We start from the raw sequence: 18,550 nt of genomic DNA, 5'->3' as shown, positions 1-18,550 counted from the left end.
GACGGAGGACGGCTGAGCAGGAGTGTGTGGGGAGAGGAAAAGCAGCGTCAGGGCGGAGGGAGCAGCGTGCGGGGAGCTCAGAGCAGCCCACACAGGGCTCTGCGGAGGGTGGGGTCCAGGAGCGAGGGAAGGGACCCCAGAGGCCTTCCCTCCCTGGCCCGGGGCCCGTCCCACCCTGAGTGCCGCCCACTGGCCTCCTCGCCAGGAGGGTCAACCCTTCCCTGCCCGGCCCGAGCTTTCCTCGTGTTCCTCTCGCCCTTCCTTCCAAGACACACCCATGGGACACTGGGGGAGGAATCATTTCTTCCAGCAAAACATCTGTATGCAATAAGTAAATTTATCTATGATGAGAGTCAGGGGAAGATACGGGGTGAGAATGGGGGCGGGGGGGCGGGTGGCAGGGAGGTGCGTGCCCCTTCCCCAGCCTGGAGAAGATGCCATCTCTGTGACATTTAATAAGAGCCGCCACTCAGGGAGGGGGAAGCAGCGGTGTGGGGGGAGTGACAGAGATGTTCTCCAGGAAGCAGCTTGCCTTCCAGCCATTTGTCTGGAGGCCCAAGTTTACTTTGAAATACACTTGATGTTTGTTTAAGGCGAGGAGACTGCGGTCATGAATTATCAATTACTGTTGGCTCGAGCTGGCCCAGGGGACATGAGTGGGCAGGGGGAGACAAGGGAGGGGGTCCAGGTCACAGAGGTGGAGGCAGGAAGGGACATGGGGCCCTGGCTGACAGTCGATGGAGACGGTCCTGCCTCCACACATATGCCCCCCACCCCCGAGGCCCAGACGTTGAGAGTCGCTGGGTGGGGCAGTGTCTCCTCCTTACAAGGACATTCTTGGGAAAATAAATTTAAGTACTTCCATTATTCACATATTAACACGATTTAAGAATGTTTTATGGGAGAAAACATCGTTTTATTCATGCAAATGTCATCTGGGGGTGTCAGGAGCTCTGGAAGCAGGGCAAGCTCAGGGTTGGGTCACAGCGGTGCCCCCGCATCTGATCTTGGATCAGGGAGGTGGCCTGTGCCAGGCCCTCTGGTTGAGAAAACGCCCTGGGAAGGTGGGACTTTTCTCCTTGGGGTGGTGCGTGTTGCGGGTGTCACCACAAGGGGGCGCCCCGAGGTCTTGTTTCTGATAGGGGTGCGAGAGTGCGTGCGAGCGTGAGTGTGCACATGTGTCTGTATGTGTGTGTCTGTGTGAGTGTGAGCGTGCGTCTGAGTGTTGATCCTGTGTTCATGCGTGTGCAGGAACGTCTTACCCTGTAAGTGTGTGAGTGTGAGTTGTGTGTGTCTGTGTGTGTCCTACAGTATCAGTGTAGAAGTGAGCGTGCATCTGTGCATGGGGCTGTGTCCGTGCGTGTGAGTGTGTGTTTGAGCAAAAATTCGCGTGCACGGCTGTGGGATGGGAGTCACGAGTCCCATGCAAACCCAGAAGCCCCGGTTCTCCGAGTAGCTGGGGTGTCACGTGGCATCTCGGTTTCCTCGGCTGTAAAGCGGGGACCCCCACCCCTGACCTGGGTGGAAACCAGCCTTGAGCAGTGGACATGGCTGCCCACCTGCCGGCTGCTGGCCCAGAACCAGAATCTTCTCTCTGACTCTGTGTGACCCCAGCACCCTTCGGATGCTTCCTAGGGGTTTGCGAGCAGCCAGCTGGGTGGGGTCTCAGAGGGGCACAGTCAGTGCCCCCAGCCCTGGCCAAGCACCCCTGAGGCAGAGCCTGAGGGTACTTGCTGAGCGTGGGGTGGCCTGACCAGGAGGAGTCCCCAGGGTGTGCCCTCCTGGTCTGGGGTGCCGGGACCCTCAGCAGCTGGCTGGTGAGGCAGAATGCAGGGTCTGCCGGGGTGGGAGCCCCGCACTCCTAGGGAGGAGGGGGCCCTGGCCAGTGGGGCTCAGCTGGGGCTCCAGCCAGGCCGTGGCTCAGCGCCCCTCTGCCTTCCCGTTTGGAAGAGCCTCGCCGATGGGAAGGGACTGTAAGTCCGCACGTGCTGGGTCCCCTCTGAGACCACTCCTACAGCCGTTTCACGGTCTTGCCCTGGCGTGCCCACCCTGACTGGTTGTCAGGACCCCAGGGTCTCTGCCCACAGCCCCTTGACCTCCTGGAATGCGCTTGGGACTGCACATCTGGGGTCTGAGCACAGGTGGAGGAGGGGAAACTGTTGAATGTGGTGCAGCCAGCAGAGAAGGGCTGCTCTGAGAGCACCTGCCCCTCGGCGGGGACGTGTCCCCGCTCCGCTGGAGGCCCACAGAGGGGCCACCTGCCTGGCCCCCATGAGCCTCAGTGCTGTGTGTAGAAGAAGGTCTTGTGCTCAGAGCTGAGCTTAATAAATGCTTCCTGCGTGGCTGCGGGACCGGGACGAGGCCCTCTGGGGGGGGGCTGTGACTTGTGCCAGGTCACCCGGTGGGCCCCTCCAGGCTCTGTAGCCTTGTGACCTAGCGTTCAGGGGCCGGGGCATCAGGCCAGGCTGCCCCTGGGCATCACCTCCACATCCCGGTGTGTGCAGTGGGGGTAACGATAGCTCCAGGGAAGGGCGGGAGGCCAGCTAGGGGGGCCCAGAGACCTCTGATCCCACAGAGCTCCTCCCTTACCCCGCGCAACCTCCGAGGCTGCCCCTCACCCAGCACGCTGAACCTGGTTGTCGTGGAGCCCCTGGTGGATCCCAGGGCAGACCCTGGGCGGGTGAGGTGACAAGGCCCTGTCACTGATGTATGTCTTTTATTTATTTATTTTTTTGCGGTACGCGGGCCTCTCACTGCTGTGGCCTCTCCCGTTGTGGAGCACAGGCTCCGGATGCGCAGGCTCAGCGGCCATGACTCACGGGCCCAGCCGCTCCGCGGCACGTGGGATCCTCCCGGACCAGGACACGAACCCGTGTCCCCTGCATCGGCAGGCGGACTCTCAACCACTGTGCCACCAGGGAAGCCCTGATGCATGTCTTAAAGGACCTTCTGATGGGAATATTTTTAAAAAATTTATTTATTTATTTATCTATCTATCTATTTATTTATTTATTTTTGGCTGCCTTGGGTCTTCGTTGCTGCACGCGGACTTTCTCTAGTTGTGGTGAGCAGGGGCTACTCTTCATTGTGGTGTGCAGCCTTCTCATTGTCGTGGCTCCTCTTGTTGTGGAGCATGGGATCTAGGTGCACGGGCTTCAGTAGTTGTGGCACGTGGGCTCAGTAGTTGTGGCACACGGGCTTCAGTAGTTGTGGCATGCGGACTCAGTAGTTGTGGCACGCAGGCTTCAGTAGTTGGTGCACGCGGGCTCAGTAGTTGTGGCATGTGGGCTTCAGTAGTTGTGGCTCATGGGCTCAGTAGTTGTGGCTCACGGGCTCTAGAGCGCAGGCTCAGTAGTTGTGGTGCACAGGCTTAGTTGCTCCGCGGCATGTGGAATCTTCCCGGACCAGGGCTCGAACCCATATCCCCTGCACTGGCAGGCGGATTCTTAACCCCTGCGCCACTAGGGAAGCCCTGATAGGAATATTTTTAAGCTAAAAACATTGAAGCCAGGCTCTCCAAGCTGCAGAGGGTGAAGTGCACATTTACCCACCCTGTAGGATGTGGTGCCCCGGCCACCTCCCCCACCTCCGGACAACCCCGAGGGCCACCTTGCCTGGGTGGGTAACCCCTCACCGGACAGGGGAGGACCGCATCCTGGGCCCCCCGGGGCAGGCTCCATGGGACCGCTCCCAAGCTTGTTCCTGCCTCGGTCCTGCAATTCCCGCCGTCTGGAAGGCTTGATCCTCAGTGTCCCGGTCCTCCCCTTGGTGTCACCCCCTCAGAGGCCTCCCCAGCTCTGGCCAGGGCTGTGACCTCAGGGCGCTACGGGGCAGCGTCAGGCTCCTCGGTCCCTCGGTCCCTGGCTCCTCTGATAACAAAGGTGTCAGACAGGAGGCAGAGACATAGGAGCTGCCGGCGGCTTCATGGGCCGAGTGTCCTCTCTGGGGAGGTGGGAGCCGCGTGGGAAAGGGGCCTGTGGTCACCTCCCTCCGTCCTGGGTGGCCTGGGCATGCACCCACCTACAGGGGCCTGGGGCATATCCTGGATGCCAAGCGGGGGCTGGCGGCGTTAAGGTGGGCATGGGTGTAGGAGCCACTGGCTCCCTGGGCACCCCAGTCAGGTTTGTGGGCTAAAGGGGCCCTTCTCTGGCCCTGCGAGACTTGCTGCCCAAGTCATGTGAAGGGAGAGAGGATGCCTGCACTTCTCTCCACCGGCCTCTGTCTCCTCCTGACCTTTGGAAGTCCGGGAGCTGCCCAGCTGCCCACCAGCCCACCCACCTGCCTTGGGGTGTCCACTGGGCGTGGGGTGATGGTGGGCTCTTCCTCCAGGTCAGCCTCAGAGCACTGGTCCTCAGAGGACTCCCGAGTGGTCCAGTCCGGCTCATACAACAGAGGGCAGACAGGCTGGAGAGAAGGGATCTGCCCTGGTCCCTCCAGGCCTTTCTAACGGGCGCTGGGCACACCCTGAACATGCCCTCTGCTAGCCCCATCCACCCGGAGACAGAGCAGGCCTGGGGATGGCGTTACAGCCAGTGTCGGGACCACGTGCCCCCCGTTAGTCTATGTCTCCTGAGTCCGCACCTGGAACCCAGAGCAGGGGGCTTGTCTCCCCCATCAGACTCACTCCCGCTGAGCTGCAGGCTGCTGACGGCATCCGCTGTCACCAGGGCCTCTACTCAGAGGGCCGGGGCAGTGCTGGGTCTGGAAGAGAAGTCCAGGGGAGACAGCGAGCCCTGCCCGGGCATCCAGTGAAGGCCCAGAGGCTGCCCTCAGCAGGGGGTTCCTGGAGTCTTGGAGGCAGGGTCTTGGCCTGAGCGCCCCCAAACCTCCCCAAGGAGCAGGCGAGGCCCCTTAGGGCACTGGGCCAGCCCATGTCCCCGCTGCACCTCGAGGGGACGCCTGGCTGCGGGGCGCACTGGCAGCAGCTCCGGACACGGCCCTGCCAGGCTGGACAAGAACTTCTTGACACAACGATTCCCGGACCAAGCCTGCGTCTGCGTCCGAGGCTCCACACAGCCCGGCCACAACTCCCGTCACCAGCAAAGTCCTGGAGGGCGGAGGCGCCGCCATGGAGGGTCACCTCCTCAGCGCGCGTCCTTGCCTCTAATCCCTGGATAGCAGATTTGCCTGAGAGCAGGGGCTGTATGCCCAGGCCCTGAGGAAATGGGCTTTATGTGGACCAGTTGCGGAGGGGTCTCTGTGCCCTCACGTGCCCTGGACCGGCCTGGACACAAGACCTGGACTCATCCCGGGGCAGACACAGGATGAGCGGCCCAGCTGCTGGCCTGTCCCTCCACCTGACCTGGCCCGTGGAGCCACCTGGCAGGGAGACACCCCTGGTCCCCAAGCCGCTCTGACAGTTCCTTCCAGTTTGCCCATTTCACGTGGGTTTGGTCTCAGGTGAGACACTCTGTCTTTAGAGAACACTGCCCAACAGGGGCCGATTCCAAGGGTCTCAAAGTTTCTCCAAATAGCACCCTGCGGGGGTGGGTCCAGGGTCCCAGAGTGGCCCGGGGAAGCGCCTGGACTCATGCAGACTGACCACCTCTCCCTTGGCCCCAGGTGCTGTATGGGTCTCAGTGTAGGGTCTGGTCTTCCGGCCTGAATCCCACAACTGCCTGCAACCCCAACTGCCCACATCCTCCGACCGCCCACCAGGGACCGAATCTGCTGCCGCCTCTGTGATCGGGACAGGAGCTCAGCCCGGGGCAGCAGAGCCGGGTTCGAGTCCGTTCCTGTGGCTTGAGGCCTGCTGGCCCTGGCTCCCTGCCCCAGCGCAGACCCCGTGCGGCCACCGGCTGGGAGGGGTGCTGCCCTGGGAGGCTCTGGTCCCAGAAATGGCTGAGAGAGGCCGGGATTGGGTTTAGACTTGGAGGTGAGATTGTACCGCTAGCATGACAGGAAAGAATAAATCGGGAGAAATTACATGTATGCCTTTTCTTTCCCCCTACGTTAATACTACAGTTTTTAAAGAGATGTAGTTTCCCTGGAAATTTATGGTGGTGATTTTTTTTTCTGGCTGCACTGTGCAGCACGTGGGATCTTAATTCCCTGACGAGGGATCAAACCCGTGCCCCCTGCATTGCAAGCGGGGAGTCTTAACCCCTGGCCCTCCAGGGAAGTCCTGTGAGTGGTGATTTTTGAAAGTCGTCTGATGAGCCATCCTGACTGCGGAACACGGCTCGTAGAACAAGGGCCGTGACTCTCTGTGGTCCACTGGGCAGTGAGGGGGAGGGGCGGTGGGAGGGGGCATGGGCGTCCTTGCCCTTCCTCCCTCCATCCCCCCCCCTCCTCCCCCGTCCCCATGCCTGCTCCCTGTCCAGGCCTCAGTTTCCCCATCTGTCCAGTGGGAGGTAAGTGCGGGTCACCTGCATGGCCCTCACTTGGGAGCTCTGAGCCGTGGGGAAGGTGGGGTTAGGCCGAGCAGGTGAGGGTCCTCTCCTCCTCCACGCCAGCTTCAACAGCCACACTCCATTTTTTTTGTATTTGCACGCATGTTATTTTTATAAAAATGCCCAAAAAAGGCTCCAGAGCCATGGAAGGTGGGGGTCAAGGGCGTGCTCTTGGACGGCCCATTCTGATGTTCTATTAGAAGCGCTGGGTGGAATCTGATGGTGGGAGGGGACAGCTTCGATGGGAAAGCATTCTGCTGATGGCCTGGTTCTCAGCCAATCAATGGAGAAGCCGTTATCTAAATGGAAGAAGACGGTGTGTGTGACCCCAACGGAATGAAGGCAGAGCTACTGCAGGCCGAGGATGCTGCCTGTCAGAGGAAGAGGCCTCTGCTCCCGTGCCCTCCCGACACTTGCTCAGCTCAGTTTGGGAATGATGAGACACCTGTTAGTGCGGAGATGGCGGATGCCAGCACTCACGCCCCTGGGCTCTTCCTATGCCCTCGTCAGACATCACCAATCAATCTCCTCTCTCTACTGCTGAGCCCAGACGCAGCCTCAGAATCGTTCTGGACACAGTCGTCCAGCAAGCCACTAGGAGAGGTCAGAGCGGGCGTGCAGGTGAGCCCTCCATTGGCGAAAAGCTCCTGGGGGGACCCTGACTCCCTCCACTGGCCCCTCAGTGCTGCGCCTCCACCCATGGGTCCCCTGAACTAAGTCTGGGGACACAGGTGTGTCCTCGGCCTGGGGCCTCCCGTCGCTGGGCCTCCCTGCTCCTGGCCTAGCGGGAGGACTTGTGGGGGCCTGGTAAGAAGAGAGAGGCCGAACCGAGACCAGAGCTGGCCCTGCGGGTTCGGGTCGGGGAGGGCTGGAGGCGGGGCCCAACTGGCGGGGCCCGGAGGCCGGACGTGCGTCGCTCAGAGCTGGGCGAGTGCGTGGCCTCCGGGACCTGCGGCCGTAAAGCGGCACCGCCCTCCCGCCAGCCTCCCGCCCCCGCTGGCCGCGTCAAGACTCTGGCTCCCTCACCTTCCCCCTAAGTTCCAGCCATGACTTTGCCTCTCCTTTTGGGAGGTTCCGCATTTCCTCCTTCCGACGATGTGTCCAGCAGGAGTTCTGTTCCTGCTGGCGTTCTCGTCTGCTCTTTCTGGAAGGGCCCCGGGGGCTTGTCTCTGACTTGCCAGGCTGTGTGCTGATCTGAGGGCCTCAGGCAGGTGGTACGGGCTGGGGCAGAGCAGGTGCAGTGGGGGGCCCGCCAGCCCCATGTCTCTGTGATCAGACTTCCCACCTTAGTTCACAGCCCGAGCCCCCTCCCCTTCCCCTACTGAAGCCCCCAAAGGTGGACGTGGACCCTTCCTCAGTTTCCCAGAGCACCGTGGGTGGCAGCCCATTCCTACCAAGGCTTTGGGGGTGTAGGCAGAGGATGGCTTCTCAGGCCGGCCAGGCGGTGACAGGTGACGGGGACACTGGACACGTGTCTGCCCCCTCTTTGCATCGTGGTTGCCCTGGCCATCTCGAGCTCCACCACAGCCCAGACCCCCGCGTGTCCACCAGTGGTGCTCGGCCCCTCCGGGCTGCCCGCCCCCGTCTCCTGCTCGAGCTCCCCCCGTACTCCTGCTGGCCCGTCCTTTACGGAACAGCGCGCATCTTGCACAGCTGACAGGCTGCTGCAAGGTCCCCGCGGGTGCGTGTGTGCCCCGTCTTTGAGGAGATGCTGGGGGACAGGTGTGCACAGGTGTAGGCTCGCCTGCTCTCCTGGAGGGAGTGACCACGGGCCCTCCCCCAGCAGGTGGGGAGAGGGCCCGGCCCTGGGCTCTCCCCGGGGCTGTGTGCCGCTGGGTGTGCCACGGCAGCCGGCTGAGCGGCTCTGTGCGACGAGGCAGAGCTGGCTGATGTCTGGTCAGCCCCCTCCCCTGTTTCTCCCCCACCGCCCCAGCCATGAGGCCAGTGGCCTCCCAGGATCTGGGGCCGCTCTGCCCGGTGACCTTGGGCGCACTTTCCACACCCCGCCCTGGCTGGGCTCTGCCTCCTGTGAAATGTGGGGCTTCCCCGCCTGCCCCAGCTGCTCTGGGCTGTTCCCGGGGCCGCGGGTGGGCACATGGCCACGTGGCCTGGTGATGCTGGCCAAACCGAGTATCTGTCCTGGGAGCTGGGCGATTTACCTGCACCAAGGAGGAGCAGACAAGCCCCCGCCACGCCCGCCCCCCGGGGTGCCCGCCCCCGTCGTCCCTTGTGGTCCCCCCCGCCCCCGTCCTCCTCACTCGCTCCTGCCTCTGGGGTGCTGACCTCTAGTCCCCTGCCATCCTTTCTTCTTTTCTGAGCTCGCTTTCTTGCTCTAGCTCCCCTTCCGTGCCCCTCCTCCCCGCTCTCTGGGTCTCTCTGTGTCCCCCCTTCTCCTCTCTTCACCCAGACCTGACCCCCCTCCATGGATCAGGTGAGCCCTCGCCTCTGTCAGGGGTCCCTGCTCCCAGGTGAACCAGCCACCTCCTTTGGGGACCGGCTGGGCCGTGCCCCTCAGAGCTCGGAGGTGCTGGGGATGGCTTCCTGGGGCTCACAGGGGTCAGAGGCCCTCCGCTCCTACCCCCATCCTGGCCTCCTTGGCCAGCTGGCCTGCAGGTCCAGCCCCAGCACATCCCTGTCCGGGCAGCCTTAGACCAATGGCAGCAGGACGGGAGGTGCAGGGGCTGCGGAAGCGCTCGGGGCTCCTGGAGGGCCCCTCGGGACGATGGGGACAGCAGGTCTTCAGGGCTCTCCAGGCCCCCCCACAAACGGCTGGGAACATGGCACTGAGGACAGAGTGGAGGTGCTGCCAGGACCCCTGCCCTGCCCTCTCGGCCAGGGCCATGGGGGCTCCCGGGGTGGGCCCTGCCTAGTGAGGGGTGTGGATGTGACCTAGTGGCTGTGGTTTCTGGGGACAGGAGGGGGAGGCGGGGCCGCATCTCAGTGGGGCCAGCCTTTGGGTGAGATGAACCATGTGGAGGCTAAACTCCGCCCGCTGCCCGTTACACACCCGGGGGCCCGATGGCCCGGTGGCTTCCGGACGCCAGCCTGGGCTCTGCATTCAATCGGCTCAGAAATGGAGTCGATGGGCAAGAGGCACAAGACAACTTCGTCTCTGCAGAAGGAGCCAGCTGCAGACACAAGCGAGTCCCGAGCTGTCGGTGTGGAGCCGGGTGGAGCCGCTGCCCTGCTGGCTGGCTGGCTCTGCTCCGCTGCACCCCCAGAGGAGCCCCACCGGCCGAGGGTGCTTTCGGAGCCCCTCCCCTCCGCTGCAGGATGAAACCCCCATTAGCGGACCCTGGTGGGGCCCAGCTGTGCTCCGTCACTACCGCAGAGCCTAGGCTCTGAGCACCTGGGTGGGGGTCCTGGGGTGGGACCCTCAGCCTCTTCCGCTGCCCCAGCCCAACCAGGCCCAAGTCAGGCTAGAGTGGGTCTGGGGAGCCCGATGGAGTTGTGGTGGGGCAGGGGTGAGTCCCACAGTGCCCGGGGCAGAGTCCCTCCCTTGAGCCTTTCTGTCCTCCCTCCCTCGCCTGCCTCCCCGGGGCCCTTCCCGGAGAGTCGGGGATTGTGGCAGGCATTGACATATCAGTGAGACTTAGGCCAGGCTGCTCTGTCTTCCCAGGGGCTCTGCAGTGGCCACTGTTTACAGTGTGCCTGTTGGGCAGGGGTGCCACCATCCTCCCATTTTAAAGATGAGGAAACTGAGGCTCAGATAAATGAATTGCCCAGGGCCTTACAGCGAGTGTGGCGGGAACGTGGCCTGACCCAGGAGGGTCTGAGTGGACCTCTGACCATCACGAGGACGATGATGATTTAGTGGGAAGGCTGAAGCCCAACTGGGAATGACACAAAAGGCTTGCTTCCTGCTCTGTGCATTCCCAACCCTGGGAGCAAGTGTTAATGGCCTTTTCGGGGGCCTGAAAACTGCCTCTGGGCCTCCAGGCCAGCCTGGGCCAGCTCGCGCTGCAGGCCTGACTCAGCTTCCTGTGTGGGTGCTGACCTGGGAGGGGACAGGCCGTCCTGGCTGCTGCCCCCCACCCCGTCCCAACCCAGCCCGGGGCCTCCTCACTGGTGGGCACTGAGGTCTCTCCCTTCCTGCCACAGCACGCAGCGGGACCACCCTGGCCCCAATGGGGAGCGTGCAGGGGGTGCCCAGGAGCCCCTGGGGTGCCTCCTGCCCTGGGGGGGAGCCTTGCATGCCAGCCCCTCCCTCACACCCGACACAGACATCCCCCCTCCTGCCCCGGCCTCCGCACCTGTCCATTCCTGGCCTTTAAATAGCTGTGACCAGGCGCCATGCTCCTCCCTCCCCACCAGGGCCAGCACCCACAGCACAGACTTCCCAAAAAAGCTGCCCCTTCCCACTGCCATGGGCAGGAGGGCCAGCCCTGGAGCAGAGCCGGGAAGTAGCCAGAGGACACGTGGGGCTGGTCGGCTGGAGAGCCAGGATGCCCGGGCTCCTGCTTGCTGTGAACTCGAGGCGGAGAGCAGAGCGGCGGGTGCGGGGCGACGGCTCCCGAAGCAGGGTGGTGGCCGGCGTGCGAGCCTGGGAGGGGGCCCTGGGCGACCAGCCCTTCCCCTCCCCGGTCTGGCGCTGCCTTCTCCCAAAGGCTGCGGCCATCTGAGCCGCTTTTGTGCACCGGCCGGTGGGGATGCGGCCACAGAGCCCCGGTCAGCAGGAGTGCGTGCGTCCCTCCCACCCCCGGTCTGGGAGTGGCGGGCCAGGGCCTGTCCTGCCGGGGCGGGACCTTACGGGCGGCTCTCTGGTCCCGGCCCCTCGGTGCTCTGCCCGTGGCTATTTGCAACCTGCGTGTGGTAAGTGCTTTTCTCCAGGAGAATCGCGCCCCCGATCAATCCCTGCAGCTGCCTGGCGTGGACCACAAGCTCGCGCACCAGCCCGCCGCCGGGGCTGTAACTGGAACCCATCAGCTGACCGGGGCAGGATAAATCCGGCTCCTCTGACAACTGTGTCCTGCTGGTCTTATCTGGTTACAGACACCCATCCCCACGCCGCTGTCACTCCTTAATATAACTCTGAAATCGTGCCTGCTGCTGGGGCACGGCTGGGATGGAGGGCTCAGGGCCTGGGTCCCCCAGAGCCTGGGGCAGTGGTGGTGGCCCAAGAGGACCTGCTTCCTGGAGCGTGGAACCCAGGACTGGCCCCTCCCAGGTGAGGGGCCGCCCTGTCACTGGCCCCACGAGGCTGCGGGAGGGGTGCAGGCTGGAGCTGGGCTTGTTGGGCGGCCACGATCCCCTCCAGCCTTCTGAACCGCCGGGTGGCTTTAGGGATCGGATTAGAGCTTTCTTCAGAACCCCAAAGGGTCTGATGCAACTAATTTTGCTGAGAAGGCAGATGTGTTCTGATCTGGTTCCGGGAAGACCTGTCACTTTGTGACGTCACGTTTTGAACAGACCCCAAGCCACCCCAAGGCCAGGCTTCCCGAGTAGCAATGGGTGTGGCTCGTGGCACGGAAAGCTCAGAGGAAGGGACCCGTCTGTCGTGGGTGCACACCTACAGGCGCTGTGGGAGGCTGGTCTCGGTGGGGGCCGAGGGCCTCTGTGGGTGAAAGGGAGCCTCATTTTTGCAGTGTAGCCTTTGGCCTGTCAGATTTAAAACAAAACAAAACATGTGTATATACTGTCTTTGAAGAAAATTAAAATAAAAACCTAATAAGAGCAGTGATGGCCTTAATAATAATAGTGACAGCTCCGGGTGCCGGCAGAGGGGCGCGGCCTGTCCCTACTGGAGGCCAGCCTTTCCCCAGGCCTCTCTCCTGGTGCCCCCCCGGTACCAGGCTCCTCCCATCCAGAGCCCCCCCACTCCAGCTCTCCCTTCACTGGGGGGCCTTGGGCTGCCCCGGCATCATGACCCCTCCCACTTGGGCCTCTGCTTGGAGGCCTCAGGCCATAGAGGGCAGAGAGAGCTTCCCTGGGAGCGGGGAGGGCAGGAGCGCTTCTGCTGCCCCCACCCGGGGTCCTGAGCGACTCCCGAGCCCAGCTGCCTGGGGCTGGGGGGAGCTGCAGACATTGGCCCCCTACCTGGGGAGCCAGGCAGCAGGCCTCGGAGGGGAGGTGGGTATAAAATGTTTCAGGTGTGATGGGCTTTACCTGTGGCAGGCCGCCTCGCTGCAGCCGTGACCTGGTGTCACCGTCCCCAAATCTTAAAGGCTCCGAAAGGGTCAGCCACGTGTCCACGGTCACCCCAACGGAGGTGGCAGAGCTGGGGCTCGACCGGGCCTGCTGATTCTCAAACGGTCCCATGAGCTACTGTCCTGGGACTGTGTCCCTGAGGGAGATGTTTGTTCCGAGGGGACCCCCTCCTGGCCCCAAGGCCACATCCCCCAGGGGGGCTGGTGGGACCTGGCCTTCCAGAAGCATCGTGTCCACGAGGCCACCTCTGCTCCCAGTCAGACTGTTCATTTCAGCTCCGTTCAGGAGAGAGAGGAAGAGGGAGGAAACAAAACCAGTGTGAGTCGGTGGGAAAGAGCAAAAATCTGCAGGGCCTCAGAAAACACCCCCCTTGTACAAGCCCGACGGGCAGCCCGGAGTGGGCCTGGGGCGGTGTGGGCGCGGGCTGCTGCTGGGGGCTGCGCTGGGGCAGCTGGGTGAGTAGGCGCCGGCCCAGCGGACCTGAGGGGCCCCACTCAGGTCCTAGGGCCTGGGGTCTCGGAGCCTGCGGTACTGCTTCCCCAGGCAGAGTCAGATGAGAATAAAAGGCAGTTTAGGGTGATCTATTAACCAGTAAAGCCCGTAAATGCCGGAATTTCTTATGCTGCGGGCCTGGTCATTTATTTCAGAGGTGCTATGTTAATGTCACACGTGGCATAAAAGTTTTAGTGGGCATTAATTGAGCCAATGATATAATTGAGAACTCCTCCAGTCCCTGAAGTTAAGAGTAAATCTAAATATTTACCTCATGATTTAACCAATAACCCCAAATTTGCCCTACCCTGGAGTCAGCCCTCTGCAGACTGTCAGGCGGGGACACTGCCACCTTCCCAGCCTGGGCCTGTGAACCCCATGTAAGTGACACCCCATCAGGCAGGGTCAAGCATGGCCGCTGACCATTCAGGGAGTTGGGGTGTCCATTCACAGGTCTGAGTCCCCAGCACTAACGCATGGGAGCCCGCTCCAACTCCCAGGCCAGACCTTGGGGCCTGTCATGCCCTAAACCAGGTCCCCCTGACCTCCACCACACCCCAGGCCCTGGGCTGGGCCCTGGAGCAGACACTGCAGACGCCAAAGTCCACAGAGGCTGGCGGGGCATGAACAAGTGAGCCGGCTGGTGTGAGGCGTAAGGGAGCAGTGGGCCTTGTGGAGAAATGGGGGCGTCTGCCCACCTGGGGGGACATGCCCCCTCGTTCCTGCACAGTGGTGCCCGTTGGGGGGTCCTGAGAGCTCAGGCCCGTGCCGGCCAGAGCAGGCACGTCTACAGACCAGCTTGGCCACGGGCCTCTGGTATGGGAACCTGCCAGACTGCACTTGCTCATGGACAGGAACGGCTCACCCTGCACAGGGCCGGGCGCGGAGCAGCTGCTTAAACACGTTCGTTGAGTGACTGAGAGAATCACAGATGAAGAGGGAGAGGGGGCCTCGGGTACCTGCTTGCATTTAGCCCCAGAGTTTCCCTGCCCCGGGGTGTAACTGCATGCCTCCCCACCCCAGACTGGGGCACAGACGAGCAGGAACGGGCTGCCATGCCCAGGGCTGGGCCCACAGTGGCCCATGGGAGCATTCCTCACAGGAGAGAATGGCCCCTGTGTGTGTATGTTGCGGGGGGGCACGTGGTGGTCCTGGCAGAGATCAAGCATCCCCAAAACTTGCATAGAGCAAATGAAAACCTGCAGGTGTCACCAGTGAGGCCCTGGGGGGTGTGGTCAGAGGACCTGGGGGGACAGGCTGGGCCACGTGGTCGCCAGGTCCGGCCAGGGACACGCGGTTCTGTCTGAAGACCCTGAGGCCCTCCGTGGAGCCCGAGACTCTAGTTGGAGCTGGAGCTGTGCCCAGGGGTTCTCGGGATGAGGGGGCACCCTGTGCACCAGGTCTCCCCCACCCCGGGAGTGGACGTCCACCCTCACTGGGAATCAGATTCTGGGGGCCCACGTGAGGCCGCTGAGGTACGCCCAGAGCCTCCTGGGCGTGTCGAATGACTGCTCCAGGACAGGCCCCCCTCTGGCCACGTCCCGAGGCTGCGTGGGAAGCGCGGGGCCGCGAGTGGGCCCACCTGTCGTGGCAGCTCAAACGCTTTGGGAATCAAGGGTCCTAGGATAGCTGTGCTGGCCGATCCCAGCGGGGTGCCCTGGCGGCGCTGGGAGGCTCCCTCCTCTTCCCTGGGGCGTGGCCTCCCTGCACCTGCAAGCACCCGAGAATCACCTGGTCACCCAGCAGGAGGGCAGCTGGCCTTGCGGCCTCTGGCCCAGAGCAGCCCCTGCCCTCAGGGCTTCCCCGACTGCAGGCCTCCATCCGTTTGTTCGCTGGGAACCTACGACAGGCCGGCCCCCCGGGTGCGAGGGGCATAGCGGTGGGAAAACGCTGGTCCCTTTTTGTCCTCCTGGGGCACAGGGCCCGGGAAGGAGGCCATGCAGGACACATGACCACACGGATAACGTAGCGTGACGAGGCCCTGGGAACTCTCAAGGGAAGGACGGGGTGCTGATGGCCCACAGCAGGGAGGCAGCCGGGCGGGGGTGGGGGGGGCATATTTACTCCACGACTGGTCTCTCTGGAGCCGCTGCCCCCCACACTGGGTGGGGTCTCTTTGGAGCCCCCCTGGAATTACGCTGTCTCCCCCGGCCCCCCAGGCTCCCCTCCCCTAGAGGCGCCTGCACAGGCCAGGCGCGCCCAGTTCAGGAATGTCAGGGGAACCAGCACGCAGTGGTCCCCCCTCCCTGAAGCAGCCCTGTCGGTGGGTCTCCTTCCAGATCACCTAAGTGCCCAGCAAGAGTCGGGAGCTGCCAGCCAAGCCTGAGGCCAGAAGCAGGGCTTTCTCAGAGGATTGGGAACAGCGCTGGGCTCCAAGGCTGTTAGTTTCTTCTCCATCACATTTAAGTTTTTTATTGAAACCGTGGCTTTCTGGATTCCAAACTGTGTACGCATGATGACCTCAAATATGTACAATATTTTCAATACAGAAGATAACGTGAATCGCTACGGTAGGTAATTTTTTTTTTTACTTTTAAATAAAATTAATAGACAATTTTGGGGGAGCAGTTTTAGGTTTACGAAAAGTTGAGTGCAAAGTACAGAAAATCCCATATATCCCTCCCCTATTATTAAAACCTTGCACTGGTGTGATATGTTTGTTATAATGATGAACCAGTGTGCATAGATTATTATTAACTGAGGTCCACAGTTTACATCAGGGTCACTCCTGGTGCTGTACATTCTGTGGGTTTGGACAAATGCATGACGACCTGTATCCACCATTATAGTGTCATACAGAGTAGCTTAACTGCCCTAAACGTCCTGCTCTGCCTGTTCATCCCTCCCTCCCCGCAGCCCCTGGCAACCCCTGATCTTTTCACTGTCTCCATAGTTTCGCCTTTTCCGGAGTGTCATAGAGATGGAGTCGCACAGTCTGTAGCCTTTTCAGATTGCCTTCTTTCACTTACTTAAATGCATTTAACGTTCCTTCATGTCTTTTCTGTTTTTTAATTTTTTTTTTGTGGTACGCGGGCCTCTCACTGCTGTGGCCTCTCCCGTTGCGGAGCACAGGCTCCGGATGCGCAGGCTCAGCGGCCATGGCTCACGGGCCCAGCCGCTCCGCGGCATGTGGGATCCTCCCAGACCGGGGCACGAACCCGCGTCCCCTGCATCGGCAGGTGGACTCTCAACCACTGTGCCACCAGGGAAGCCCTCTTTTTTTTAATTTTTAACTTTTTATTATGATAATTTTCAAACACAAAGTAGAATAATGCAATACATATCCACGTGCCCATCACAGACCTTCATCAATTGTCATCATTTTGCTAATCTTGCAGAAACAAGTGTTAATTATAATCAGAGATAAAACAGGATCCAAACTTTGTGGAAAAGAGTAAAATATACTTTTTTACCAACAGTCAAATGGGTTCCTCCATGTCTTTCCATGGCTTGACAGCTCATTTCTTTTCAGGGCTGAATAATATTCCACTGTCCGGGTGCACCACAGTTTATTTATCTGTCACCTGCTGAAGGACATCTTGGTTTCTTCTGAGTTTGGGCAACTATGAATAGAGTGGCTATAAACATCCATGTGCCGGTTTTTGTGTAGACCTAAGTTTTCACCTCCTTTGGGTAGATATCAAGGAGCACAATTGCTGGTTCACATGGTAAGAGTATGTTTAGTTTTATAAGAAATCATCGAACTGTCTTCCGAAGTGGCTGCAGCATTTCGCGGCCCCACCAGCCGTGAGTGACAGTTCCTGCTGTTCTGCATCCTCACCGGCACCTGGTATGTGTGTGTCCTGGATCTGGGTGGTCCTAAGGGTCAGATAGTGGCGTCTCATTGTTCGAATGTCCCTGAGAATATATGACGCGAGCGTCTTTTCATGTGCTTCTTTGCACCTGTGTGTCTTCTTGGGCAAGGGGTCTCGTAAGGTCATCAACCCACTTGTAAATCTTGTTGTTTGTTTTCTTACTGAGTGTAAAGAGTTCTTTGTAGATAACAGATGTGTTTATCCTTCATCAGTTGTGTGTTTTGAAAATATTTTCTACTGACTGCGGCTCGCCTTTTCATTCTCTTACCTCTGTCTTTTGCAGAGCAGAATTTAGAATTTCAGTGAGGTCCAATTCACCAATCTTTTCTTTCATGGACCATGCTTTGGGTTGGTGTCATATCTAAAGAGTCATCATCAAAACCATGTTCCCTTAGTTGAAGATGGTTTTCCTTTAAAAGGCAAAAGGGCTGAATGGTTTGCAGCCTTTTTCTCCTGGTTTTATATAGATTTTTTTTTTTATAAGCTGCCGTGCGCTCTGCTAAATCGCCAGGGGGAGGCCAGTTACACACTGAACTGGGCAAGAAATGTGGAGTAAAAATGAAGTTTCTGTTTGGCAACTTCCAACCCAAATTGTGCTGGGACACGAGAGGGAGGCCTCCTTCAGCAAGGTGGTGCTCTTTGCTTGCGTCACGGTGGCGAGTTCACAGCCCTGCCGTGGTTGGGGCTGGTGGGCACACCTGTAAAGAAGGGGCCTCAGAGACGGGGGCTGATTAAGGCACAGACTGATGAAAGCAGAGAAAATGCAACCCAGGCTGGCTTGGGAAGGGGCTGGCAGCCAGACGGGGCTATGCTTGCCTGGAGTAGCCTCAGGGGCTGCCAGCAATGGGCAGATGGGCCATTGTGCTTGCCAGAGGGGTCTCTTACCTGTCCAGTCTCACCCAGTTCAAGGGGACTGTTATGGGCCCAAGGTATGTGTCTCCCCCGAATTCCTATGTTGAAACCCTAATCCCCAAGGCGATGGTGTCAGGAGGTGGGGCCTTTGGGAGGTGATGAGGTCGTGAGGGTGAAGCCCCAATGAATGGGATTAGTGCCCTTGTAAAAGGGGCCCCAGAGAGCCTCACCCTGTTCACCACGTGAGGACCCAGGGAGAAGACCATCGTTTACACCTGGGAAGAGGCCTCGGGAGGACCCGACCTTGCTGGCAGCCTGATCTCAGGCCTCCAGCCTCCAGGGCTGTGAGAAACAAGCATCAGCTGTGATTAAGCTCCCCCCAAGTCTGTGGTCTTTGTTACAGCAGCCTGAGTGGACGGAGCCAGGGACGCCACGTGGGGTAGCAAGGACCAGCGTGCTCAGGCAGAGGTGAATGGGGAGGGAGAGAGACAGGGTGTGTCAGTGGGCCCCTGCACCCCATCACCTGGGTGACGAGCTGCTCACCCAGCCGGGGCCCCCATCTCAGCACCTGTGCTGCCACTGACGCGATGAAAGAGGGCCCGGGACGCCTCCCCGGACGCTGATCTGTGATGGGAAGAAGGCTTCTGCGGAAGCAGAAACATTACTCCCGTGGGGCAGCCCCTGGGGCGTTCCCGGCGTCCCTCCGTCCCCCAGGGAGTGGACTGTGGTCCTTGTGGTGACGGGTCAGGCAGGACAGCACGTGCTGGCGCCAGAAGCCGTGGTTAATTTACAGGGTGCACCAGAGTGCTGCTGCTGCCTGGAGCAAATCCCCATCAAGCCAGCGGCTTAAAA

General features: G+C 60.7%; 1 long non-coding RNA gene across 1 annotated transcript; it reads right to left on the bottom strand.

The window, feature by feature from the left end:
• Positions 1-6,494: 6,494 nt before the first annotated feature.
• Positions 6,495-10,592, bottom strand: LOC125961499 (uncharacterized). The gene is made up of 3 exons (XR_007472282.1): positions 10,459-10,592; positions 9,400-9,520; positions 6,495-6,691 (listed from the first exon to the last, which is right to left on the bottom strand). It is a non-coding gene; the product is annotated as an uncharacterized LOC125961499 (long non-coding RNA).
• Positions 10,593-18,550: the final 7,958 nt, after the last annotated feature.

This window comes from Orcinus orca, chromosome 16, assembly GCF_937001465.1.
Source record: "Orcinus orca chromosome 16, mOrcOrc1.1, whole genome shotgun sequence".
Taxonomy (NCBI): domain Eukaryota; kingdom Metazoa; phylum Chordata; class Mammalia; order Artiodactyla; family Delphinidae; genus Orcinus; species Orcinus orca.
The sequence above is the reverse complement of the archived record's forward strand: the minus strand, read 5'-3'. Positions and strand labels throughout refer to the sequence as shown.